Below are 19463 nucleotides of genomic sequence, written 5' to 3'. Positions count from 1 at the left end.
GCCCGCAGCGGTGCTCCCCATCCTTAGGGCCCTGTGGCGCCGGACCGGCCCCGTCCGGCGGCTGGGCCCGGGAGGTGCTGAGGGAGGCCGGCCACAGCTTGCCTGCCGCCGGCTGTGGAGGCGCCGGTGAACGGCTGTGCTCTCCTGCGGTCTGGAGTCATCGGGAGCCGGCGAGCACCTCAGCCTGTGACCGGTGCTGTTGCCGGGCTGGTGGGGGGGATGCTCGGCCTCTGGCGAGTTTTTAACTTTTTTTTTGAGGGTGTAGGTTGTCTAAGGCGCTTCAGAAAACATTTGGCTACATAAAAGACTAATTAGGACACTATGAATGCTTACTTCCTAAATGTCTATGATACATGTGAGTGTAATTCTAAAAAAATACTTTTGTGTATGCATTAAAGGATTGTCTCATTTGCACAGAAACAAAGATAGTAACATCAGAAATGACTATGAAAAAAGATTATTTATTTATGTTCTCTCAGTTCCCTGAAAGTTACCCTGAATGCTCCTGTCAGCTGCCCAGTTTATGTGTTCTCTGTGGTGTGCCAACTTCTTTGATGTATTATAATAGGTCGTGTATAATAATTCTAGCGCTCTATATTTTTGCAGGCAAATACAAATTGATTTCTTCTAATTAAGCATCTACTGCACGGTTTTTAAAATAGAAACGCCTAGGTGTTTGTACAGCATGTGACAAATCCTGAAGCACATGTGCACAGAGTGAGCAGATTAAGTGATCCCTACAAGTGCTTCTTTAAAGGCAGTTTAAGGATGCGAAAAGGATACTCAAGGGACTGCTTCCAATGTAGCCCTAAACTTCTGCAAACTTGTAAGTTTATGTGAGGTGTGCTCCACTTGCTTCATTATCTGTATATCTTACACGAAGATACACATATTCTTGGTCAAGAAACACATGTTTGCTTGAGCCATCAAATACCAAGTGCTTGCTTCCGATCTGAAGCTCCCACTGAGGCCTGTCGTAAGACTGGTAGGATAAGCTGCTTAGTTTCAAGCTGAAAAAACATAATTTTTGTTATTTGGCAGGAGGCATTTTAATGTATAAATACATGTGGTGATAACAGTTGGGAAAGAAAGAGGAGAAGTAAGAATGTAATTAAGTTTTATGCTTTCCTTTTTATATAGAAAGCATTTAAGTTGTTTCTGTTTGTTGGGTACCAACAAGATTGATGGAAACGTTGCATAATTAAAGTAGGTGTATTTGCATTGTTATCGTAGGGCCAAGAATTGTTGTTTAAACATGAAATTCACCTTGTTCACTGCCAGTGAAAGTATTGCATAAGAATAAAAGTCTGATTTATATCCATAAAATAAGTTTTGTGCTATTCCTGTGACTGTGGTTGCATTTCATCCGTAGTGAGAAAGCATACTTCTGTTTTAGAAGGAGCCAACATTTTTTGGTTTTGTGCAATGCAAAAAAGTTATATTTCTGCAGAGGCAGCATGGATTTCTGTTCCAAGAATATTTGTGTAAATGTTTGTACCAGCATGATATTTACTGTACTAAACAGTAGCATTCCTGCGACCTTAGTAATGGAGTTTGGTTCAAATGCTCACAGAGAAAATTTGCAGGGAGAAAAATAAAATTTTAAATCTATATCATTCCCGAAAAGCATCATGTGGTGCTATTCCACACCTAAGTACTATCTCACTGATAGGGAGGCATGCCTTTAGATCTTCAGAAACAAATCCATCAAGAATGTATTTGTTTCGTAGTTCAATATTCTGTAGTGTATCACATTAAAGAAAATGAAAAACTAATCTGAAAACTCAGTTTGTTGTTAATTTTAACACACACATAATTGGTTCTCTGAAGATTACTGAGCTTTATCTGTCTTCTTTGTACATGATATTAAATGGAATGAGTTTTTTGTTTCACAGAACAGCGTACAAGCAAATAGGGGTTTGTAATTAAGTGGGTCTTCTGAAATCACATATATTGTGCCCGCACAAAACACGACAGATTCACAGTACACAATAATCATCTCACAGAAGTCTGCATAGCTTCAGAAAGGCAGTTTCCATGCTTGATAGGAAGGCATAAGAGATTTTTCAACCAGTTTTGAAAATTTAGGGAGTAACTTGTTCAAAGAAGATTTAGATGATCATCTTGTGTGCATAATAATAGACTTTTAAGCCTCATTTATTCCTGTATATTTTGTGTAGAAATGACTGTTTTTAACCGAGATTCCGAATGATACAGAATAACTGTCTAATGGCTGGTCACTGGATTTTGGGTCCCTAGAACTTAAAACATTATAAGTACATATATAATTTTTGATGAGTTTTGACCTTTATTTTCAGTTGCAAAGTCTTCAGAGTGTTAGACAAACTTTTATGGTATCTTTAACAACTAGAGCTGGTATTTGGTGTTCTGAGATACTGTATCTGAGAAATAGCGAGAGATTTGTGTTCATATAACTTTTATTTAAAATTTTATTTACACATGCCCTATTTTTCTGACATCAGAAATTCTACACTTAAAAAAAATATGGAACCAGTGTTCTACAATGAACAGACGTACACAGGAGAATGTACTGCTGCTCTGGACTGGTATGTATGTACACATTTGGATAGACTTTAAAAGTTCGTGGGAAATACTCTGTCAGTGCCAGTCATACTGATTGTAAGAACACAGGTTTTTTGCTGATCATAGGTGATTACAAAATGTCAGAAATGTTCTGATTGAGGGGAATTTTGAAGTAATTCTAGAGAAGGTTAAGACTTGATCATAGTTTGCATAATTCCATGGAAAACTGCCATTTTTGATAGAGGGTCACCGAGGATAACAGAAAGGGATAGGAAAAATGAGTGGCTGGAAAGGGAAGCTACACATCTGTGATCCAGAAATCAGATGTACAGTCTTAAAAGTAGTGATGATTGATGGGATTATTATTGTTCTTCCATCACGGGGAGCTTTAAAAGGATGATTGGTTTTGTATGGTGTCTACTGGTTTTATGTATATAGATATACATATATATATGTATATATAAAACAGTGTCTTTCAAGCACAGATTATATATCTGAAGCAGGAATTGCTCTAGGAAATTCCTATGTCTTGTTACTCAGGGGGTCAAATTAGATGATCAGATAGTGAAAATGAGTTTCTCTTGTGGTGAAGGAGTTCAATCTCTTTTTCTCAGAGAAAATCCTTTTTAATTTGGGATTCATTATCCCCAATCTGGACCAGAAGATTGAAGTGTCACAGCAACACATTCATTGTGACAATATTTTCTTCTCTTTCTAAATTGTCTCTGCTTCCCCCAAAGTGGTAGTTGGACAGATTACACTAGTACAACCAGGAATGTGTGTGGCCTTTTAGAACGCAGAACTACTGCCCATCCTGTGGTCTTGAGAACCCCTAAAAAATGTTTTCTTATTACACACTGGAGATGAGCACTGTCATGTGAAACTTTCTCATCCTTTACACCCGCCTACCATGAAATATTATGCATTGTAATATTCTAACATTTATGTTCCTAAAGACAATGGTTCAATACTTTAAGGACTTGTTATGGAAGTTTTCAGTTCAAGGCACTCTGTACCAAGTAGGAAGCCTCCATCAAGAACTGTATGTGCTGCTTTGGACCAAACAGGTAGGTGAAATGAGCAGAACGTGATATTGAATTCTGTCAAAAGATAGATTGCAAGGCAGTTCTTTGTCAAAGACAGCTTTAGGCAGGCAGAAATTATGTCTTTTCATTGTGCTCTAAGCTTGAAAATATATTATCAGATCTGGTCTGTTTCAGTAATGTTATCCTCTGTCGGCTCTCACTGCTAGACAGCATGTCAGTGCACCCTTGGACACTGAATGCATGTGTCCTGACATGCTGGGTGTGTTTTCTGGCTGATAGCAGAGGGGTTTATATCCCCTTTTTTGCACAGAGCTAGATTGTGTGCAAAGATTTCGTCTGCCAAAAGCCATCCTGAGTTTCTACCAGTCAAAAGTCTTCCCATCTCGCCTATGCTTAATGGAACTTACATACATGAGATGGTCACAAATTTCCAAGCATTTGAAACAGCAGGGTTTCACTGTAAAACCCAAATTTGTAAAGAAACAGCATGTTTCAGTTCACTTCCCAAAATGCAGAATCTGCTCATTTGCTTGCCAGTTTGTTCGGTGAGGAGCCGTTCATCCCACTGTCTGCAAACCAGGGCATTGTTCATCCAGAACTGCTAATCCTAGGATTGCAAAAAAACCCCAAACTAAAACAGTTTTGAATAAAACTGACAGAGGATGGGGAGAAGATTGTCAAGACTCTAGCTGCAGGCTAGGGCTGCTATGTGGGTGGCACCTGAATGTTTTGGCTTCTCATCGGTGGCAAAGGGCATTTTGGGCTCCCGCAACTTCCTAGGAACAGACAGGGAGTCCTTGAAACTTAAAGGGATTCTGGGGGCTCATTGAGAGTCAAGGCAGGTCGCTCTGTCTCAGATCTGGAAATATCAAAATGTGAAATAATTAAACAAATCCTTTCTTTAGGAAGCTTAGCAGAGGTTTAAATACAAATGTAAACCCCTGAAAAGCTAAGAGAGTCAGAAGCCTGCAGAGTTTGCAAGAAACTGTCCAGTTCAACTGAAAATGCTCAGATTTGATGGGCAGAACATCTTAAAACGTCACATATCATGGAGAAGCAGAATGGCTGGCTTTTTAGGAGAGAATACTTTCCTCCCCCTTCTGTGATTGCTGTTGCTAACATTTTTTAAATTCCAATTTTTCCCAGGAGGTAAGAGAGATTAAACAGCACCCGCTTCTAATAATCCACCTGAGTGCTTGCTGCTAAAACATGGCCTGAATTTGAGTAGATGCTTCATTAAGGCTCACCACCTGCCTTTGATATCTGGCTTTAGCATAGGCTTGCAGTGTGATCGTAAGAATTCATTTAAGGCAGATTTTTCAAAGGTGTCATCTATGTAACCTAGGTGCCTGCATTTCATTTTGAGAGAGGCTTAGTGACTTATGGCTGGATTCTCAAGGGGCCTTTGAAACCTAGAAAACATTATAATTTTTAATCAGTTTTCAGAAGTCTGCTTTCAGGTCCTGATAAGGAGACTGGAAATTGCGTTATTGAATTCAATAGGATATGGGTTAAGTCCAAATAATACATTGATGCATTCATGCCTCCCCATTTAAATTTTTCTATGCCTTTGACCTAGCTGCAGAGAGTAAAACCTCTCTGATGCAATCTGTACAACCAGTCTGTAGAGCGATACTTTGTAATAACTTGCAGTGATGCATGTATCTTTTTCATCCTTCCTGCAGCTGAAACAAGGATGAAATACAGCTGAATCTGTGAATAATTAAACATAAATGTTATGATGAAATTTAAAAAATTCAGCTCCCTAGATGAGAGAAAATACTCAGATAGTAGGTACACATAGTGCACTAATGCTGTGACCCAAAGGAATTTGAAAATAAAGTTGATAGGTTACATGAATACAGGTGGGAGAAGAACAAAAACTAAATTTAGATCAAATATTTGAAAGTTACGGTGCAGTAACGTGTTCATTTGTATTTTGTGGATGTTTTCACAACCACCAAACTGAGTGTTTGAGCTTCCATTTGCCCCATCTCCGGCTTTTTCCTTCTTTTGTTCGGGAGGGAACTAACACAAGTAATCCTCTGTTGTGTGTGCGAAGGGGGAATTCAGACCACCTGTTTCAGGCAACAGCAACGACTTACATTAGAAGAAATGACCTGATATTCATTATGGAAAATAATGATGACCTTTACTTTACTCCTGTATTCTTTATTCATGTGATTACTCCCACTTGGTCAGCATTGCCAAATTCATTCAAGGTGCTCTCTTGGACAGTTCCCCAAATCAGATGTTGTTTTAAAAATAAGGTTATTTAAAATATTTAAATACAAAGTTCTTTTTATTGATCATCGTGTTTCTGAACCTTTAATCTTACAGCTTCAGGCTTTTCTTCAGCTGAAGGCTGGGTAGTTACTTAAGAGCAAAAGAAAGAGGTGCTGATTTTGTTACATAACTCCAGAAGTTTTAAGAATAAATTGTGGCAGTAGTAGAAAAGGTCATAACACAGCTAACAAGACTGTGGTCTGGATTATGCTCTTTTTTTTTTTCATTCAATTTACTGCAAGCAATTGTATTTGAGTAAAAGCAGCCATCTAGCATACCGATCGTCTTTGTTTCTGGTACTGTGAAGTTAGTGGGAATAAATCACATGTGCAATGGGAGAAGTGCGCAAAAGACTTACAAGACTGCACCTTTTGTGAATTATTGTTATAGCAATGTAAACAATGGATTTCTCTGTTCATTGATAGCTTAATGAAATAAATTGGGTTGAACCATGACACTTTTTTGGGAGGGATAAGAAGTGGAAAAAAACCACTTAGTTTTGTGTCAAGAAGTTTAATTTCAATTATGATAAATTTAAATCTTCTTAATTGCAAACCAATGATTTTGAAATCCTTATAAAAATTTCAAATTAAATATTTAGGCTTTGCAATTTGTTTTTTCTTTTTATCAGAAAGGTTTGCAAAATGAAGGTGTAACTTTTTTGTGTGTATTTCCTATTTCTGTATTAAAGAAAATGGGGCAGTAATGTGTGAAGAGTGCAGAGTGAAAAAACAGCAAACACGTTACGAACTCAGTGTATGCTGGTTAAATAAGTGCTAAGCATTTCTGTCAGCCAGAAGGTGGTAGCAGAATTCTCCTGTAACAGCTCTGAAATTGTGTTCCAGCAGGCATTCTCAATACAAAGTGATTTTGAAGTGCAGTTCAGAAAACATATTTTTTTTTTTTAGTAGCAGGAACAAATAGCATTGACTTTTTTTTTCATTTGGCAGTATCTTTGAGTAGAAAAGTGTCTGCACTTATGCCTGAGATGTCATCCGTCGGGAATGCATGCGGGATCTGTTACTTCGGTTTTGTCTCTGTTTTTTTGCAATTGTAATTATGGTTTTTACAGACTTTTTAATGCCAAAGGGAGCCATTTATGGGCTGAAATGACAAGAGATTTGTTTTGCTCGTAGTATCGCAAGACTGGAAGATGTCAGTACCATGAGAAGACCAGATAACACATTATTTCCATCCAGAGGAATTCTGTCATTCTTCCACAGATACGAACACAAATGCTGAGAGAATTCTCTATCGGCTGGGACTGATGCAGCAGCGCAGTCATACTCTTAACAAGTGTAACAACTTGAAGATGCAAAGGAATAAGTTTTATTACTCTGTTTTATTATTTTGTGATGGACTTGTGATACTCATGTGACCCCCTGGTAAGTCAGTTCACAGTGCAAATAGCCATTCCTATTTCAGCAGAGACACTTTTCATCACTGAGAGAAACTTGTGAGAAATTCAGGATCTGGAGCACAGCCCGTTCCTCATTTCCCTCTGAACCATTGTATCACGGCTCTGATGATAGTCAGTACTCCTGTGCAGACTTCTTTAAGAAATTGTTCTGTATCTTAGAGATAGTTTCTATGGTAACGATAGTCGTCGGGTTTTTTTAACTTACTGGACAGTTTGGAAATGGAGGGAGCAGAGTGATATTAGGAAGAGTCACCACAATAAAATATGCCAGAAAAACAAAGCATTCTGTGCCTTATCTGTTTATCAGTAAACTGAAACAGCAGTTCAAGAGAGCATCAGTCTCACTGCCTGGCTCATAGGGCAAGCAGGCTGGAGCTGCTGGAACTACACAGGAAAGCAAAGAAAAAGGAAGAGCTCCAGAGCAAGCCCTGCCACTCTTACAATTTTGCAACTGGCGGTCTTTTTAAAATTAGCAGCTTTTTAGAGTGACTGCAGCTTTCATAGTCTCCTCTTGATGAAGTTCTGACAGAGAAAAACATTCACCCAAGATTACAACAACAGAGCATTATTTCATGTATGCTCCTCTCTCCGTTTCTTGTTCTTCACAGTCGAAATATAAAATTGTTCGGGGCAGTATGTATGGAATTGGTAGTGGAGCCACAGCAAGTACAGTGATGAACATACTGAATGAGCTGATTTAGAACACGGCAAAAGATGGTAGGAAAAACAAATAATGGGTAGATACAGATATCGATACAGATATAGAATACAGATATTAGAATACAGATATAGAAAGCATGGTTAAAAACACCCAATATGTATGTAGTATGTGGAAAACATGCCAAGATATTGAGATAATCACAAAGTTCAGACATTTGTTTTGCACATATGCAGGGAAAGCATATTCACAGGTAAGGTGTCTTTTAGGCAAAAAAGTAGGTGTTGCAAAGATGCAGGGGTAAAATTGACTGTGGATTACATCGTAACACCTGGGCATTTGAAAAAACCCAGAGCAGGTTTACCAACAGCCCTGTTTTGTGTTGAGGCATAAGCTAGGAGAGGGTTAACCCAAAATGAACTTATTCAATGAAAATACAAATGTTTGTGTAATAAATAATAAATTTCCTAGGATTGTATTTAGAGATCACTTCCATAATGCTTACCAGTTCTCTGTATTTAACTGTTTCGTCTCAAAAGAAGGAGAAAAGATGTTTGTTTTGGGGAACAAAAACAATGATATGAAATCAAAGAGAGCTGATGAAGGAAAAGATGCTATTAATGGAGTGCTCTGGTATTTTGTCCGTAGGTACAAACAATACATTATCCTTCTGTTTTTGCAACGTAGGGGAAAAAAAGACCACATTATCAAAAATGCTTTGCAAATATGGTGTTCAGTTCAGCATAGTACTGAAGTGCACAGTGACTGCTCTTTCAAATGTGCAGAGTACAAAAGCATAGTTTCTAGATAGGCACAAGTGAATATTTTAGAAATAATATATAATTCCTTTATCTCCAAGTCTGTGAGAAGTCCTAGTGAAACCCGAAGTTGTTCCTGTTTGCTTTAAATTGGTACTTGGCATCTCCTTTGAGATTACTGAATGTTATTTTATCTTCATATAATGCTAAATGACTATTTGCTGAAAAACTGAGGTTCTTTTAAGATGCCTTATGTTGGCACCAAATTAATTGGGGTATCTGAACTCTATTAGTCATCTGAAACATCTTGGTCTGTATTTCCTGCTCTTACTGACTTATTAATGTGGTTGTGGCAGGAGAGTAAGAGGGCAAAGAAGAAAATGTCAGTGCTGTTATTTGCTGGTAATGCTTCCATCTGGAGAGCAATGAACGCCGGTATTCTTGCAAAGAGGCTAGAGTGTACAAACCTTCTGTGGAGTCGCGTTCCTAGAAACGAAGTCAAAACCCTATTGCAATAAAAAGTGGAAAAGACCACATTCTGTAAAGTGGCCTGTGCTGAACCCTTTGAAATGTTCCTCCCATTGCTGGCAGTGAGAGACCAAGTGAGGAATAAGGAGACCCAGCTGCTGCTTGTCCTCCCCACTGCTCTTATTTCCCTTTATCCTGTAGCTCTGACGAAAGTGAAATCTGTAGCCTGTGTCTATTTAACTGTAAATAAATGGATGTGTCAGTCAGTGAGAAATTTTAAAAAGGAGGAAAGCTGTGCAATTGATCATACGCAACCAGTATGAGAAACTAAGCTCTGCAACTGCCGACAGTGATCATGTTGTCAGGCATGAGTAATTAGGACTGGCAAAACAGGGGTACTTGTAATGTAAGCTGCCTTGCTGGACTCGCAGTTCTCCAAAGCAGGATGCAAATAGTCTTGTGACCAGTTGTTTCAGCCTAAGTCCATAATAAAAATAATGAGTTATTGCATAAGGTATATGAGCAGGCAATAAGTTACTAGAGGTACAAAGTATTTTTGTGTAAGAGAAGCCAGAGATCCTTGTCTTCAGACACTTGTGGTTGGAGAATAGACCCCGGTGGGTGCAAGTGCATTGCACACTGAACTTGTGCTGGCAGTAGAAGACCACAGGGGCTTTGGAACAGCTCTTCTGAGTGGATGCACGGCTGGAGAACAAGTGATACGATGTCCAGGTCTGCCTTGGGATGGTCTCAGCACTGTAGGTCGAGCCCTAAACAAGAACAGTGCCCTACAGTAATACGTAGTGGTGGATATGCTTCTGAGCAATGGGCACGTGTGAACTACATGGCATAGTCTGAGCACAACAGCACCTGCCTGAGGATGGATTCTTGGTCTAGAAAGGCTGACACACTCAATGTAAAAGGTGAAGGCATTACGCATTACACGAGATTAGATTGACAATAGATTTTCTTAATTTTGAGTTTATTTGGTGAAATTGTCTGGGTTTTTTTTCCAGATTGTTGCTCAGATCTCTACAGTTGATGGCAGTTTCCTTTCCACATCATTTGCCTTTATTACGGTGTGCCATAGTCCCTGCGTAACATACCCATAGAAAACTATGGCAAGGAGCAAAATATTTATCTGCGCACTACAGGCTGTTTCTGAGCTTAAGGTGATGAGATGTGTATTTTCCTTATAATCTTCTAGTAATTTGAGTTGCTATTCCACATTGGAAAAACAATCTCATCAGTAAGAGCTGTGAGATTTCCCTGTTTTCACAGTTATGTGAATGCCACCCTTCCCGAAGTAATAATCACTCGTTAACCTTACATTTGCTGCTCTTTCAGATTTCACAGCCAGAACTGACACTGCTGACAGCTTGATAAACTGTTTGCCACTTATGATGGCTTTGCCTCTTCCAGAAACACTCTTTTCTGCGTATACTCACTTTGAAGAACCACCCTGATTTTAATCTGAAGCTTCTGTGCAAATGAGGCAGCCTTTGCTGCTGCAAAATTACTGAGGGTAAAAAATGTGAAATTCTGGCTGAAGAAAATGTTGCCTATAATAAAAGAATGGTTCATGTGGAAGAATATTTCTACAGCACTAATAATGTGGGTGCCCCTTGATGTGGGTCCTAGTTTCACACATGGCTCTTGGCAGTAAGACGATACAGTTGAAGATATAGTTTGCAGGTTATATCTTAGCTTTTCATTTCATGGTCTGCTTTGGTAATTTTCCGTTTGCTTTTTAGATAAGTTGGTGATAAATTTACCGACAGGTGGTGCTGCCGCACTGAATCCTGTGCGTTCAGTCTGGATTTGGGAAAGGAATGCTGGCACTTGTATTTCAACATCCCCCTGCTTTCTCAGGCTCTAAAGAAAAATATAATGAAATATTACTCTGGTATAATCTTTCCCATGTATTCCTGGAAAGATAATTACAATAATGAATCAGGATCTTTTATTATAACAATGTTATTGTGCTTGTATATGGCATCTCTCAAAACAATTAGACTCGCCCCACATGGGAAAGATCTTGGATGGACTGACTCTTCTTGCTTCTTGCAATATACAATGTACATTTTCTTAATACTCGCTGAAGTAAGTAACTGTTTCCATACAGAATGCTTGGGAACAGAAAGACAGAAAAATTACTTGTCTGAGTCATGCGGGAAGTCCTCGTCAAGGCAAGGAATTAAATCCAGGTAACCTGTGTCATACCTAATTTACTTGCTGTTGGTCAGGCGCTCCTTCCTAGGAAATCGTTTGGGAAAGGATGTCTGTCCTGTCTGGCAGTGACAGAAACATCAGTGTAACATCAGAATGAGCAGGAATGTGCGCATGCTACCTCTGTCCTCTTTTCCAGAAGCAATGAGGCATAGATATTTTATTACGTTTGTTGTCATTAGTCAGGGCTACTGCTTGTTTGTCTGAGGCTACCAATAAACACAATGTGATTCATGCAAAACTGCTCGAGGGATGGCTTGATTCCAAAAGCACAGTTTAGCCTTTATTTTGCAGTTGTTTGCTTAATGCAGAAAAATGTCTATGAAAGCTATGAAAAATGAATCTGTGCTGTAACACACAGCTTGTAAAATCCACTTGATTTATCCTGCAGAAGATATTACAGTATAAAGCAATATTGAAGACAATGCCTACCTTCATTTTCTTTTATTTTTTGGTTATGCTGTCATCTTCCATATTATTGCAAAGGATTCTGGCCTACGTGGAGTCATCATAACTAATAAAATGTCTTTATAATCAAAGACGGTCTGTGATTCTGAGCTTTGAAAAGAACATTTTTTCATCTAATTGTAACGTATGTGGAATTTTCTTTCCCTTTTATGATACTGTGATTTAATCCTGAACCGTATGGGAGAGATGCCATGACACGGAGTAGTAGAGCATTTGAAGAGGCATAGTTGCTTCTCCAGAAGTCGGGCATCGTCCATAAGTACTGTGTTACTGTCGTAGGCTGATTACTGGCTTTGTCTTTTGTTCTGTGGGTAATCTAAAGCAATGATTTCCTTCAGGGTACTTCTGAATCTCTGGAGATCTTTGGGCCAGTTTCTTGGGGTCCTTGGCCCTGGAGAAGGTATCGGAGAAAGGCAAGCTTATTGTTTAGATGTGACGTATACGGGCTGCCATTTCCAATGGAAAAATAAATGTATTAGGGATCTACAAAGTAGGAAAGTTTGAAAATCATTGATCTAAATGATGCTTCCTGCAGAAACTGGAAGTGCGAACATGAGTAACACAAATGTAAAAATACAGAAACAGAACAGCTTCATGCTGGGAAGGAAGCCCAGATTTTTCTGACCTACCTGAAGAGGGCTAAGAAGACAATTGCCTGGAAACTCTGAGCAATTGGTTACATCTCCATTAGCATTTTAATTTGGATCGAGAGTGCACTTTTGAAGTGAATCTCCCAACCATCCCCGGTTTCTGTGCTTTGGTTCAGCGTGGTCTCAGAGCACCTAAACTAGAATCATCTCAGATGAAACCAGGCTAGAAGAGGTACTCCAGGAGCACACCTAGCCCATTTTAGTTGGTAGTGAGCATGCTGGAGATGGGACTGGACTAGAAGTAGTCTGAAGGAAGCCCCCTGAAATACATGTGGTCTGGGCATCACGTCCTCAGTGACAGGGCTTTTGGTCTCTGACACAGGCGCAGCTTTGCAGGTAGCGTGCAATGGGGTTCCACCACTGACCGTGGTGAGGCTGTGGGCAGGCCTTCGCATGGAGATGTGTGACAGCCTTCATGCTTTCAAAGTAGCCTAGCCTTCTCTGAAACAGGTTGGCTCACACACAGAAACAGATGTTTCTGTTATAGGTGAGACCTGGGTGGGCACTAATTAACCCTGTTATTGCTGGGGAGAGAACAGCACTGTGCTAAACTGAGCTCCAGCCAACCGAGGGGATCAACGTGGGTGGCAGGGGACTGTAATGGGTGGGCCCTGCCATTGAGAAAGGGGACAGCTGAGGGGCCAGGGCTGGACTGGCTGACCAGCAAGAGAGCAAAGGTCTCGAGAAGCTTGGGGAGTGTGGCGTTCTTCCTGCTGGAGTCCCAGTTATGCATTATTGTTCTCCTAAAATGTTAATATTGTCTTGCCCAAATATTTTCTTTTTTAAAACTTGCAGGTCCTGGTAAACACAAGTTGGTTTAGCTCTCCTACATAGTGTGAATAATTCTCTTCATTCCTTGATATTACTTCCTTCAGGGTGTTTAAACTGTTTTATCATCTCCCTTCAGGCTCCTTTTATCTGACAGTATATATTAGACTCCTGTTTTCTCTATTTTTATGTCACCGTCTCCAATCTTGCTTTCATTTATTTGCCTATCTCTGTCTTTAAATATGTGGGATAAGCTAGCAGACTGATATGGCATTTTGCTAAGGTAATAGAAAATTTCATATAATTCTAGGTAGATCATTACTGCATCATATAAAGCCCCTCAAGATTCAACTTGGACTGTTTTAAAGACACCTGCTGTTCCAGTTTCTTTTACATACTCAGCTTTGTTAAATTACATATCTAACGGAGGGAGTTTTTGTGTGGTTTTTTTTTTTTTATTTCAGCAAATGAGATGTACAGAAAATGTTTATTTAAATGACAAGTTGAAATTGTCTGAAATATTTTTTTTTCAATTGTATTTGTTCTCCTTTGCTTACAGAGAAAGTCTGCAAAGTCTGCAGTCCTGCAACAGGACTGGTATGGATGCCTTTGCACTTGGGCATAATCTCATTAGTATCACCAGGACTTTTTACAGGCATTAAGGTGCACCAATATAAATCCAATTTAGGGATTAAGACATACCTATAACAACACACAAACCAAAAGAAAAGCCTTAGCTAAGGAAGTGATGCATGGTTGGAGGGTGAGAGACAGCAGGCATAAGTGGAACCAAGAGAGATTCACAGGTTGCCCAGAGAGGTTGTGCAGCCTCTGTGTCTGGAGGTTTCCAAGACCAGACTGGATAAAGCCCTGCACAACCTGGTGTGACCTCAGAGCTGACCCTGCTTTGGGCAGAAGGTTGGACTAGAGACCTCCTAAGGTCCCTTCCAACCTGAATTTCCCTATGATCCTATGAAAAAGAACGGCTACAGATCTACATGGTGATGTATGGGAAAATATTAATAGCCCGCAGGAGTAAATCAGTGTTTACTGAGCTTCCTTACATAGTCATTATTATATTAGGTTTGTACAACCTTATGAAAGAACAGATTTTCATTTCTTTAACAGTTGAGATCAACCAATTGCTCCCATAATACATACTGTGGAATATTTTTCTGGTCCTATCTTCAAGATGGCAGAACCAAATTTACAAACATCTATAGATGTTTATGGTTTAAAATAGAGCCTGATTTTGGAGCCATAGCACATTTTGTAGGTAGCTTACTAAGGCAAATACCCTTTTATATGACCATTTGAATCAGTCAGGATTTATCACTGTGAAGGGGCCAGGGCCGTAAAATATAACAGGGCATAGACTCCCTACTAAAGAATCTTCTAGTCTGTTTTAAAATCGTATAGCATTTTATAATCCTATAGCAAATTCTATAGCACCTTTCTGTAAAGGTGTGGATTGCCTACTCACAGAGAATAACTTATGTTCTGAACTACCAAAACTACTGGGTTTTTTTGTATAGATGTATTTTTCAGAAGATCTTCCATCTAAGTGTAAATTTAGGCCAAGGCTGCTTGGCACATGAAGTCAGAAGAGATCGTGACACTAGACAGCACAGAACGGACTCATGTGACATAATTCAAAATGTGCTTTAAATAAAGAAGGAGGGGGTCAGGTATATTACACCATGGTAGAATGAGATGAAGGATGTTGACGTATTCACGATGAAGCCACTGAAAAAAAACTGTTAAATAAACAGAAAAAAGGCACAGATTTGTCAGAGAGAAAAACTTTAGATGTAAACATGCTTGTTATCCACAAGGGTATCCATAGAGGAGAACTGACTGAAGAAACCAACTCTTGACTTACGCTTTGATGTACAATTCAGTCAGCTCCGTTTCGCAGTGCGATCAGATGTGTTGATTCCTGTAGCCACAGGGCAGCTGCCCTTTTTCCTTCCTTCCTCCCTCCCTCTCCCCCTTCTTCTTAGTTTTCTTTTCCTTCCTTCCTGTCTTTCTGTCTTTTTTTCTCCCTTCCCCTTCCCCTCACATATCTGTGGAATAACAACCTACAGACATGACTTTCCCAAACATCCAGTATGTTACTACTATATTAATAGAGAAGGAAAGGAAATGAACCATAAAATCATTGACAGATCAAGAAAAAAAACCTGACATGTATCACATGGGAGTAGAGTACTCAGAATAAGGTGTTTCTTTTATTTCTAAGGAAGAATTATAATGATATGTAAATTAAAGACAGGAGTAACAGAAGAATGGAGGCCCAGATTGCTGCATGAATAATACTTCTGTCGTTCTGAACAATGAATATAAGAGGTTTTCAGATGGCTCATCCAGCCACCTCTATACCGGTCATATAGGAAATCATATCCCATTCTGTCCAGACATTTAAAGTGTCCATTTGAGGCTTTCTGTTTAGGAAGCGTTCCTGATGACCTAACACACCAGTGAAAGGAACATCAGAAAATTGAACACGAACAACATTGTTGAGTCCACCTGGATGAGTGTAGGAGATGTAGTTGCTCACCTTTCACAGACAAGTCAACGGAGACCATCAGGTCTCATGTTCTTTAAATTATGAAAAGAATTATTGTCTTATGGCTAGAGAGTATGGTATATTCAGCAGCAGGGCTTTTTGTTTTCTTTTCATGTATGGTGCTGAAAATAATTGAGCAATGAAAAATCCTGTTTAGGACTGTAATAACAATTAATCAAAATTGAGCATGTTATAAAATATGGCTTGGATGTTCATCCGATGCAAATCAGCTCTTGTTTGAAATCAATAGAGCTGTGGCAATTTATGCCAGCAAAGGGCTTGGCTCTTTTTCTTTTGAATGAATAATATACCCAAGTATTCATTTTTCTTTCTTATAGTAAGTGCCAGATTTCAACCTGTTCATTCACAAAGCTGTGGAACACAACCAGCTGTAAACCACCCTGTGTCCCATAATTCAGTGCTTTCTAGAATAGGGTTTGTCATTGTCCATTTCTCTCTTCAGTGTCACCCACGTGAAATAATGTAATTGTGAGTTTAGTCATGCTGCTAGTCTGAAATTAAAAGTTAAACAGGACTGGAATCTTTTCTTATCTATGCCTCCAAAAATCTGGTGTAATGCTCATGAAGTCTTGAGTGTTACAGTAGTGTGAAATAATTCCTGCCCTTGGATATTTACTGACATGAAAGAAAAGAGCCAATCTAGGCTGATGAGGAGCTGTTTTTTGACAGAGACAGAGAAGTACTTTGTCAGAAATAATGCTGCAGCATTGTAGCAACAGATCTTGGCGGGAGACCTTAGAGAAGGGAAGGCGATTATATTTTGAAACAAAGCTGATTTCATTCATTCATCCACACATTCCCACAAACACGTACAACACCAAAACGTGTATGTCCAAATAGTCTGTCTGCCCTTGGAGCACCAAGATGCTGGTGTGCAGGCAGGCAGACCGAGATTCCCTGTGGTGACACGGAGGACAAGAGAAACAGGCCAGTTTCTCTCCACATCTTCTGGGTCCATCGTAGGTTGGTGATTTGGATATGCCTTTTTTGTTCCCCTTAGAAACTGACAGGGATTAGTCTCTGTATCCTGTCCTACCTGTGAGTCATCAGGATTTCCCAGTCTGGGTATCCTGAGAAGAAACACGGAGATGTGCTGGGATCTTGATGACCTCCTGATCTAAGTGACATCCACACATGTCATTCTTCTAGCCCTCCTCCGCTGTGTGATCCTTGTGGTGCTCCCACACCCGTACATTTTTATTCATATCAATCTAAACATCTCTACTGCAATTCTTTACAACATAAGACAGATGCTATTCTCCTAATATTTAGTGTAGACATTTATGATGAGCTGTGATGCTGAAAAATATGTTAATAGGGGCATTACAGATCTGAAACCCAACCCTTGTCATAAATTGTCATATTAAATATCAGCATATCATAGAGAGTAGTTCAAATATAGAAATCTACATTTAGTTAGTAAATGTCACCCCAGATGTCTGCTTTGTGTAATTATTATTGTGACCAGGTGTGGACAAAATAAAATTTGCCTGCTGCTGCCCTCAGGAGAGTCACATCAGTGATGGAAATATTTCTGGAATATAAAGAATTTGAATCAAAGTGTCTTTTCCATATGTATAGGATGGAAGGACTGACTTCCTTTTGCGTGTAATTAAATGTATTTCCATTTAGTGTGGGGGGACAAAAACCCTTTATACAAGGGGAGGATTTGATCCAGAATCTCAGTTTTTCATCTGGCACATGATAAAAGTCAATCAAATGTCTCCTGCACATGACAGCATTTTATATTCAATTTGCTTCTGAATAATAACTAAATTGATAACCCGTTTAGCTCCTCTAGCAGGTGGAGATCAGCACCCATAACAGTTATCAATGGCAATTACATTGTAGCCACTCTGTTTTTTGTATTTCAGTTTTCAGTGGTGACTACCATAGTTTTGAACTGCTCTTGCTAGTTTAAAGGCTCAGATTTTAACTTTTCCAAATGACTGATGCCTATCTTTGCCATCACTGCTGGTAAACTGTAATGGCTGTGCAACTCCTGTTCAGGCATTATGGCCAAGAATTGCAAATGTGGCTACTGGTTTTCTGTGCTCACTGTGAAATACTTGGGTCCAACCAGAATGACATGGGTCTTCCCGATGACATGGCTGACAGCTCCATACTGATGTTTGAATAGGAAGTGGGTCCAAAATAGTGCTATATACCTAAGTTTAGGCAATTGAATCCTGTTCCAGCTGCTTTTGAAATTCTTGGACAAAAATACCAGACAGGTTTTTTTTTGAGTCCTGTTTCAGTATGGTAAAGGAGAAAGTAAATACCTTGTCATGAATGGGATTCCCTTTGAATGACTCAAGGCTCATTCCTCTACTGAAAGCCACCTTTCCTGCCCCCTCAAAACCCCAAACCCCCAGCTCTTTTCAGCATGTATAATTACTATTAAATCTGATCCAGATGTTAAGAAATAACAAATGTATTAAAAACTCAGTGGAAACATTTCAGCAAAATGCAGTGAAGATGGTCACAAATGTATATTGTTCAATGCTGCACTGCAAGTGCTGAAGCATTATTCAATTTTTGACTGTAGCACACATGTTAACAAATCAAGCGTGATTCTTTCTTTTTTCTTTCTTCTATTTTTTTAATGTTAATTTCTTTGTACAAAAGACCTTAGCAGGTCATCCATTTGTGATGTTCAAAGAGCTTGCCTACAGGAAAGACTGAGTTCTTTGAAAAAGTGTGCAGGATCAGGAACATCAGTTAATATTTACTGGCTTACAACAGCAGATGCTAAATAATAATTGGTTGCACAGCAACGCAAAAGTGAGAATATTGCACAAAACTACAATTAGTCCTTGAGACTCTCCTCTCTTCGTAACAGGTTCTGCCGAAGCAGATAAAGAAGAGAGGGGATCAGAAACAAGTGCTCCTTCAAAATAAGAGTTGACAGCAAAAGGAGCAGTTGTACTATGTGGCATTTGAAATGGAGAGAAATTGTGTAAGAAGAGTTAAACTTACCCATAGGACAAAGCTCCTGGAAGCATGCTCAGTCCCAGAGCTCTGCTGCAGAATGAGCTTCTACGAAGTAAGTGAAAATGGGCAACAGCACAGGTGTTCAAGGGCAATGCCCTACGTTGGTGGCAGCGTGAACAGTGTATTTGAGAGGCAAGCCTAGCAAAGACTACTCAGTTTCTGTGGGAAGCTCTTTTTGTAAGAAGAGCTACTAATATCACTGCATGAAATAGGTTTGATGACTGCTTATACAGCCTTTCTGTAAAAGGATGAGAATATGCCATGGCTTTGCCTCTCGTATATCCCATAATCCCAAGTCAGTATCATGTAAAGATGCTGTATGTAGATGAAAAAACATGGTTTAACTTCCTTGTCAGGAAGGTCTACTGGATTTTTTCATTCCTTTCTCTTTAGAGAAGAACTTGCTACATCTGCTGAGTGGGAGCCTTGACAAAAATTATGAAACGAAAATTGGGAAGGAGGAAGTCCTTGAACATTCTCAATGATGCTTCCCATCATGTTGACTCTATTGTTCTAATTTGCACCAACACAAGACATTGACAACACACGTTTTCGATGCCAGCTTAGGCCCCTGTTTAGCTTTA

Source organism: Mycteria americana, chromosome 1, assembly GCF_035582795.1.
Source record: "Mycteria americana isolate JAX WOST 10 ecotype Jacksonville Zoo and Gardens chromosome 1, USCA_MyAme_1.0, whole genome shotgun sequence".
Taxonomy (NCBI): Eukaryota; Metazoa; Chordata; class Aves; order Ciconiiformes; family Ciconiidae; genus Mycteria; species Mycteria americana.
This window is presented reverse-complemented; position numbering follows the sequence as displayed.